The sequence below is a fragment of the Helicoverpa armigera genome, chromosome 10 (assembly GCF_030705265.1).
Source record: "Helicoverpa armigera isolate CAAS_96S chromosome 10, ASM3070526v1, whole genome shotgun sequence".
Lineage (NCBI taxonomy): Eukaryota > Metazoa > Arthropoda > Insecta > Lepidoptera > Noctuidae > Helicoverpa > Helicoverpa armigera.
In genome coordinates this window covers 5,740,220-5,750,080 of record NC_087129.1, presented here as the reverse complement: position 1 = coordinate 5,750,080, position 9,861 = coordinate 5,740,220, and the positions used below count along the sequence as shown (strand labels likewise).

Genomic DNA, 9,861 nt, shown 5'->3' with positions numbered 1-9,861 from the left:
TATGTGAACTACAGTCGAATATCATTAGTCACAAGCAAGTATAATTGTTTAGGTAAATATTCTGAATGTCATTCTTATTATTAGTCTAGTAATATTATGGTCTTAATGAAATTACTTGCCGTTTTTATGAACAAAAGCATGCAAGACGCTCTTTGGCCTTGCGTTATATGCAAGTGCGGTACATACATAAATTATCACCTGTCACCGCTCAAGGCATTATTCGCAAGTGCTGACGCGACAGCCACAGCGACCTCGTTTGATTTGTGTCCTGTCGGTTGACCCGTTTGATGAATACAAGACACACAGTACTAGCCTGCACAGAAGTCACACCCACAGACAATTAAAACAAATTAACCCTTAAAGGAAAACAATTAATCACGATAAAGTAGAGAGGAGTGGCTCTCTATTTTATCGTTCACCTCGCTCAGTCGAAAACGCAGTAAAACCAACGAGTATTGCAGCTGAAACACATTTCCAAATTGAATTTGACTTGTTACGTGCTCGTTCGGCTACACCTACACCTGTAATCGCGCCAATCGAATTGTAAATTGAAAAGATGCAAATGTTTATAACCTGTTCGGAGCATTAACTCAAACACCAAACAATCTGTGCAGCCATCAACAGACGGTGCAATGTATTTCAGAGCTGCGCTGTGTATATTTGCAGCGTGACACATTTTATATTTATAACGCATTTTAGACCATATGAACAAACACATTAATAACGATTATTTTCGCTTTTCGTAAAATAAAGTAACATTTTTGATATCATGAATTGAAAACGCGTTATATTTACTGTGGTGTATACAAACGCGTGCACTGGCGGATATTGATTTTTTATTTGTTTGAAGCTGTGGATAATGGACGCTTTTATGCAAATGCAGCATCCGCACTGCATCATATACCGAACGAGGTGAGCAAGAAAAACAAACAGGATGAGCCCGTTGTCCATTATAACCTCATAGCTAGGTACAGTGACGTGGCATAGCGGCGATCGCTAACTTTATTACGTGGAAAGCGGATGAGGTAACGTTTAACATAAACAAGATACCAGTAATTTATTAGTACATACGTTACAGCAGGTTCCTTAATAATGAAACGAAAAAAAAGAACTTTTCTGTAGAGTGGTAGTGTATGTGTAGTGTTTGATTCTCGCTTTACACAAATATTTTATGAGCTACAGATATTTGTTCGGAGTGTGTTTGTGCGTGTGATTTGTGAATCTAATAAAACCATGATATAGGGAACACATTCTACAGTGTGGCCAGGATGTACATCGTTTGTCTATTCAATAAAAAAAGATATTCAGTTTTATGACTTTTAGTTTTTAATTTTAATTCTCATCATAAATAATACTAAGTAACTGCTTATTATAAACGGTTTATATTAATAGATGTATAAAATATGTTTTTATTGAATTTGATTTATTTTTATGTCTTTACTTATAAAATATTTAAAAAGGATGTATTCCTACTTTATACCGATATTATTAACATCATACATATCTCGAATCAGTACTTTTTAATTAAATGGAAGTTGAGCCAGTCTCCGAAACAAAAAAAAAACCCGCAAGATACGACAAAATCTTTTGAGACGTTTGACAATGAGGAATTAAAAGAGAAATGTACAAGTTTGACGAAGATGGTAAGCACTCCTATTATTAAAAACATTCGGAACAATATCGCGAGGACAAGAGGGGAGGGAGAATATTACTTACTGCACTATAGAACACTACTAGTTCGACAATAAGTAAAAAAAAAGACTAGATATTATAACACAGATGACTTCTTTTCCCATGTTTCGCGTTTAAATGAAAAACAATGAAAACAAGTTTTGAGGCGACGAGTTTTCCGGAGCTACATGTACCTATATTGAATATTTTACTTTATACCCCGAAAAGGATTTTTTCAATATTGCAAAAACGGTTCGGATTTACAGTGAAATGCAATATACATTTTATTAATTTTTAACAAGAGATTTAATTATATTCGGGTTTTGTAGATTTATGTATAACGTTCGTAGCTTATCTACTCTGACTTGAGAGGTTTACTCATACCAAGAAATGTCGCAATAGGTACAGTAAATGTCCACTGTAGGTACATAGTAATCTCTCTCAACGCAAAACAGCTGACATTTCCTAAGATAGTCGCATGAGCTGCCTAGAAAGGTATTCCAATCTCTATCCCTGCAAGCGCACTAGCTAAGACGTCATACTGGTATTAGAACACAGCTAATAGATTTTCCTAATCCATTTGCCTCCAGTTCCTGCAATGCTCCTGGAGAGACGGTGAACTACATTTCTAAGCAACGTCAAACAACAACCCAGGTTAATCAATAATAATTCCGTAATAATCACATGCCAACGACGTAACAATATAACACTTACCGCGAACTCTGAAGTGAAATTACAGTCTTTGAACAATACTCCTAATGAAGTTTAACCGCCGCCCAAACCTCAGCGGTTCAAAATTTATTTAAAGGTAAGTTACTGAACAATTTAAAAGCTACAGATAACATTTGGTTTCGAAGAAAAGATGTTTGTAAGGAATTGGCTCGACAATAAGTTGTTTGATCTCAGAGACTTTGATATGACTTCAAATGAGTAGCGGCTCATGCTGATCATTAGATAAATACGTCACATCAATATTAAATAATGGAAAAATATTATGTAATATCGTGTGTGAGACATTTTTCTTTTTCCGTCTTCTTTACATTATGGGTGGGACAAAGGAGACAGCGACAAACCTAAATTAGATTACATTTTCCTACATTCATTTTTTCTGACTAAATAGCTTTTGGAAATAAATGTTTAAGACATTATCTTATATGAAAACGGAATACCCGATATTTGTGACTTTGTAAATTACTGAAAGAACATGTTGTCTAATGCAAATACACAGGTACGTGTTTGACTCGATGTATGAAAATACGGAACTGAGTTAGTTTTTTACTCATAAAGCTTAAATAGGTTGCTATCAGTTCGATTTAATATAATATAACATCGAAAAGGAGCATTAGTTGCCTAGCAACAAACGTGGACAGTGAACTATTTTACCTTAGGTGTGTTCATTGTCCACAGGCCACCCAGAACGAACGATATAATTATTTTGAGTGGCCACGCGCACTATGATTTGAATTGGTGATTGCAGTAATTTCTACAGTACGCTTGGGCGAATTGGGATCTAAAGAGATCACGAATTAAACCATCAGACCTCGAGTAATTAAATTAGACTCATTTTAAACAGAATTTACGAGTTCAGCGACTGAGCAGTAAACGCAGTCGTCGTCTAGAATGATAAGCTTCGTTTGTTTACTATTTTTAACTTTGCTCAAGTATTCCGATGTAACCCTTTTTGTATTTGTTTCTTTTATCTGTTTTCCTTTCCTGTTTTGAAGCTTTGGGCTTTTTAGTTACTGAAATAAATTATTGCATTTTCTCATAGTAAAATAAGACGTTTTATGGTAAGTAAATAATTATAGGTTTTATCGGTACATCGATAATGTAAACTGGTAATTTTCGTGTAAAAGAGATAACACATATAAGCAGTGCCACCTGTTACTCGTGTAAAGACAAAAGACTACGCAGAATTAGCTCACAAGCAATCACCACACATTGTTGAAAGCCTCTTACTACCTTGTACAAAGAAAACGAAAAGGTTTCTTATTTAGAAGATGTTTTATTTCATTATACGTGTCTGAGGTCGACTTATTGTCAGCATCAGACGCATTAAATACTACAGTTCTAAGTAAACGTCCTTTGATATAAATTAGGTTGGAACGGGACTGGATGTCATTGTTTAAACGAACAAAGAGTAAAAATGTTTACCTACTTTTATTGTAACTCATGTACGAGTATGTACCTATTTGCTGTTCCATAAAAAACGTGTAAATGTTTCGACAAACGGGATACAAGTTCAATTTGCAGTATAATATAATAAAATATGCTTTATTTTTAATAAGGGTTTTGTAATCTTTATCAAAGTAGGGGGGAATTAACAATACTCCCAATGATCATGCATCACCCAAATATCATGCATAGATTGTTGACTTTGCGGTCTTTATTGCGGGGCCATTTTTGTATGTTATCAAATTAAAATAATGCTTCTGCTAATGCTCTAATGGTATTTCTCATATTTTTACTTCTGGGTAATTTTTTGTACTGACCATTTACGCTACACAACTTATTTCAAGCCTATTAAAAAATTCTCAGAGGAAAAAGCCGGCAATACATTCTCAATATTTCACAACGTTATTGCCTATAGAAAGCCTTTGTGTGAGCCACTAGCGGCTAATAGCTTTTTCCGTAGAACTTATCTATCAAATATAATCACTATTCTGCGCTAAGGCAACTGTATTCTCACACGATAGCACTCCCCGCCGAGCGAATTTTCAGCTCACTTTAAAATCGAACCCGAAACTCTTTCGTATTCTAAAGAAAGGACGTACAAGAAAAATACTATTGATTTCTGGAATGTCGTTTCTAGAACTGGATAAGAACAATTTATTTATATAGCATTAAGTCGGCCGCAAGCAGGTACGACGCCCAAGTAGATCAACTGCCAAAACCAGAGGCAGGGCCGCGGATATTACCGCGAGACATTTAATTTTCTACGTGAAAGGATAAGGCAAGGAGAATTTCCTGGAGCATCCTGGGCTGCTCAAACTGTGTTACGAGTTTACGTCCCGCCTTAAATAGGCGCGGGTTACAGGGTAAGCATGACTAGCGCTTGTTGTACTCGCCTGTATTCGATTCAATTTATACCGTTCCGTCAATAGAACATCTATAAAAAGTACGACTATCGATTTCGAGTTCCGATTGTTGTTCCATTAACAAAGAAGGTCTTCTCGATAGGTAGTCACTTTCAAGATAAACAAATTGGGAAACTTAACAGACAACAGTAACCCATCATGTTCAAAACTCCTTTTATTGTATAATCAGGTGTTGCTGTCTTTTATCATAAGCGTCGATTTAGTAATAAGGTAATTCCCGTGTAAATATGAGTAAGCATAGCTCGCGCTCCGGTTGTGAATCCGGATGCGAGTTGAGCAAGGCGCGTCGGGATACACCCACCACATTTCCGTATTTAAATTGCGTGGATCTTGCTAAGCATATTTAAGTCAAGTGAGCTAGCCCCTGACTTGTGATTAAGCTACAACGCTACAAACAATACATAATACTAGTATGCTCTAAAACATTTCAGAGGAACTCCAGCACTATTTTCTGAATAGTTCACTGAGTAATGACTGGTATTTTAATCTTAAGCACGTTTCATAAAATAAAACTGAAAAAGCAGTTCGACTCGCTATTTTTCTTTAAGAGTTCGTACCGGTAACCTTTCTATTAATGGACTCTTATCGTCTTAATGTTGGAAGTATAACCAACCACTTATCAGGTTTTCAGTGAGCGCTGAAGGGGTACCTACAATAAAATTCAATATCGCGGTTTAACTTTTGACTCGGCGGAACGAAAAAAACGTTAAAAGCCATTTCGCTGCAGTTTTTCGCCGAAACGGTTGATAATTCTATTTTGCTGCCATCCGAGAGAGAGTGCTGTGAGGTAAAATTATAAAGTACTATCTCTTGATAAAAAGTGAGGTTTTCATGTTGTTTATTGGTGCTGTACCTACTGGATTTTCGGAAGTTTTTCATGACATTTTTATTGTAGCTGCTGTGGATTTAGAATTGATTGTTAGTCAAAAAAGACGCAATACAAGCTGATTTAAACTCTCATAATGAAGTTCTCTTCATAGTAGTGCACTATGACAGAGTGGTCGATCGAATCTTGCGCTACTGTTAGCCGTTGCAATGCTATGTACTTAGTTGTCAAAATTAAATTATATTATTTTAAACGTAACACTAAATAGATACAGTTACATTAGGCAAATACAGAGAAATACTGTCATGAATATACGCTAAAACATACATTGCTCAACGTCAAAGCTTATAATATATACCTAGAATTTATTTATCATATAAAATATGGTTCCAGCTAAACTTTAATTTCCTGCACGCTTGCATTACTTAGCTTTATTAACAAATATCGGTGTGCTTACTTGCTTGCATCAAAGAGCTTGGCCAAATTACCGACGGAATGCATACTGGAGAATGTTTGCTCGACACACATGTGAAAAGCTTCTATAAACCCTTTGGCGAAATATTTTGTTTTGCTTCTATTAATACTTTTATGGTTTAAATAATTGGACTAGATAGAAACTATGAAATAGTCAGGCGTGTCAATGGACCCAGATGTCATCTAAAACAAGTTTTCCGAAATGGTGAGTCATAACCCAAATTTCACAATATTTTTTTGTACCAAGGATACTCAAAAGATATACTCTACCCCTCATGAAGAAAAAACTATTTTTGTGTTTCTAAGTAGAAATAAATCGAATACACCCCACACCTAGGCCACAACACTAGTGAAGCAAGGGATTAAGATCGAGACAAATGACTAAGTCGCTTTAGTTCGCGTCTCCACGGACTACCTGAGCCACCTTCAAACTCTGTTAGTTACACAGCACTAGTTTGGGCATTCTTTATTCTGTGTGTATCCACGTCCTAGTGATTGCCTTTGTCCAACATGTCAGAACCACTCCGTACCTGCGACATTCGTTACGCTTTATTATTCAATGAAATGGAGTTTTCTTATGTCAACCTTCGGTTGGAGTGTTGTATTCTGATGTTAATTTGGCTTTCCATGTAATTCGCAATGAAAATACTCGCTGCTTGTAAAATTTTGCTGTCGATGTCTTGACAAGATCTGTCATGTCATATCGGTTTTAATAAATACGTGTAACCCCATTGATTACCTGTATACTTACACAGTTCAAATCAAAGATGGTTTTCGCTAATAGCTTCATATTATTCTCACTCCTGAAGATTTATAGCTATAACGTCATGGTTCAGCAAAATGAAGCTTTTCGAAAACTCCAGAAAAATACATTTTCAGCCGTAATCTCTCAATTTCGACCAAAGAAAGCTTTAACGGTGTAGAATGGCGTAGGTAGAGATTTCAATGGACATACCCACATAATGTATTTGTATGTAGTGAAGTGCCGTCAATTCAGGCTAAAAAAGGTCAATGGCTACTTGAGTACGTACTCAGTTCGAGAGCTGAACCGTTTCCGTTTATCGATTAAATTTTACACAAACCCTTTAAAGTCACTCATTTTATCTGGAACGGGATGTTATAAAATTCGTTGACTTTTCGCTTAAATAAATAATGTCGGTTATAAAAGAATTTCCATCAAAAATCTGAATTCAGAATTGAAAGTTACAAAAATGATTTCTTTTAAAAATAAATGAACTGTTATATTTTAAATGATACTCTATATGAAAGAAATATTTGACCCATTTCGAACAACTAATACAAAGTATCTGCCATTTCATTAATCAACCCACTATGTAGATTCACGATGTTTTTCCGAGAGCTAATCGGACCGATCTTAATACTTCGTGGAGCGACTCGGCAAAACCGTTTTCAGGTAATTATTTGACGACAATTCGCTTTTAAAGGGCTATTAATCTTGTTGCCGCCGTAGTTGCGTAGTGTTAATAACGTTAGCAATTCTGTTTACATTGCATTATAAAATGGGTTTCAATTCGGGGATAGAAAAAGAGATACCTAAATATTATGAAATAATACTCGTGCATATACCTATGGTTAAAGAAGCTTAAAGCTTCGTTTTTATTATTTTTGTGTTGGTAAATCACCTTCTATTTGGAGACACGAGAATAAATTAAAACATTCAGTGAGCAAGCGGTGCGATCAATCTTCTGTCTCGGAAGAGCTCGGAGCTCGGTAATATGAACGCAGACATGTTTTTATTTAAATTTCATAATGTTATATTTAGATACAGATTCATGTACATTGTACATACATAAATGTAAAGATTGTGTAAGGACATGACATGACATGGTTAAAATAGAGGTTCATTAAGACTACACAGCTGAGAAAGGTAGAAAAAAGGTAAAAGACATGTCGTGCTAATCCCAAATAATTTGGACAAAAGAAGGCAGGACGTAATTGCTAACTTTTCCAACAAAGCTAATAGGTACTTAAGTGTAATAAGTACCTATCAAAACTTACTCCTCCAGGTTTTCATGATATGAAATATAGTATCGCATTTCAAAGCAGCGGTTGCACAAGTTAGCGCAATTCTCTTACAACCGCATTAAGCATGCCAATCATAATTTGAAATAGCAGTATGTCGTCATTTGTTTAAAATGCTCCTGAACGTGGAGCAAATGTTTTGAATGATGTAGGTGTAGCCTGAGGGACAAGGTAGCGTCCTCGTAACGACGAGGTGGCACACAATGTTCTTTTGTGTTGACTCTTCCTGCATTCTGTATGCGCGCATCTGCCATTTCATTTGTATAATAATATTGCACGCCGGTTCTGTTGTTTTTTTAATTGACGTTATGTTACTTGTGAATCTACAGTTCCGTAGAATTATTTTTTTGTTGAATTTTCGGTTCATGTTGTATAAATACTGGATGAAAAGATTTTGCAATATTCAACTTCATCGAAAATTTGTCTCTACTCGCTGTATCAGGTATAATACCTACATGTTTAGCTACTTACAAAGTATTAAGATTCAGTAATTATCGACGAAACTCCAAACATTCTGTTTACAACACTTTAAGTTGATTTAACAAGTACTAAATACACAATAGGATCAAACTTGACCCAATAATAAGCCCTAGACTCGTGTCTTGAACCACTTACACAGCACTTACTGAATATTCATTACAGCAAACTTTAAAGTGTTTACATTCAAAGTGATGCCTTGAAAAATTTCACGCTATGCAACTAAGATTATCTCTGTTTACTGAAATAAGTCGCGGTTGTCAACTAATCGTACATATATAAGGTTCGTGAGGAAACTTTTTAGGACAGTAGTGAGCAAGTATGGCAGTAATGTGCATTAAAGTGTTTCTTGTGGTGGTGTTTCTAGTTGGTGTTGGTTATTGTCAAGAGAATGCTACCAACGCCACTGCAGCACCAACTCCTACTACCGCATCTGCATTAGCAACAGTAACCACTTCTCTATCGCCAGTGTCTTCAGCTACATTATCAGTAAGCGTTATATACAGTTCAAGGATTCCAATGTATCCCTTTTTTTAACTAACACACGCACTAATCGTCTAATCGACGGCCTTATGTCATTGTAGGGATCCAGCAGAATACAAGTGTCAGGTATTCTACCTGACACATGCTGAGCTGGACTCCCATTCGGTGCAAACTTTAGACACAATGCACCGCGCCGTTCATTTCTGTTTGAATTTTATGTTTTTCTGTTTATCCTCTTTTTGTTGTTTTTTTTTCTAATGGTGTATATTTATTGTGTCTTTTTCTTTGTCCTGAATAAATGTTTTATCTATCTATCTATCTAAACAAATAAAATTATTTTTGTTTATATTTCAGGCATTCCAAAACTTCAACGCTATTGTGGTTTCAATCCCCTTGGGCATCGTACAGGCATTAAAATATGTGAGTATTTCAATACGTTTGTCTATGTTATAAAGAATCTATGTACATACTACGTAAACCTTGATTTGATTCTAAATCTATTCTAATACTTTTTAATCTCTTTTTTGCAGGGAGCGAAAACTATGGACAGTGTCGTCAGAGCATTTTTCGCTCATAAAAAGTTTTATTAAAAAAGATTTTTGGCAAACTAACCTGTTTTATTTACTGTAGCGTTATGTTAGCACCTCCACTCGCTTCAAAAATACATTGACAAAAGTTATATTTTTAGTGAAATCAATTCCTACTACAGCTTTAATATAAAGAATGTACTTGAGAAACAAAAATACGATAGACATGAATTGATAGTATAACAAATCAATTATTTTACTA

At 35.4% G+C, this 9,861-nt stretch overlaps 1 long non-coding RNA gene across 1 annotated transcript; it reads left to right on the top strand.

The window, feature by feature from the left end:
- Positions 1-8,892: 8,892 nt before the first annotated feature.
- Positions 8,893-9,679, top strand: LOC135117362 (uncharacterized). The gene is made up of 3 exons (XR_010276847.1): positions 8,893-9,078; positions 9,427-9,492; positions 9,603-9,679. It is a non-coding gene; the product is annotated as an uncharacterized LOC135117362 (long non-coding RNA).
- Positions 9,680-9,861: the final 182 nt, after the last annotated feature.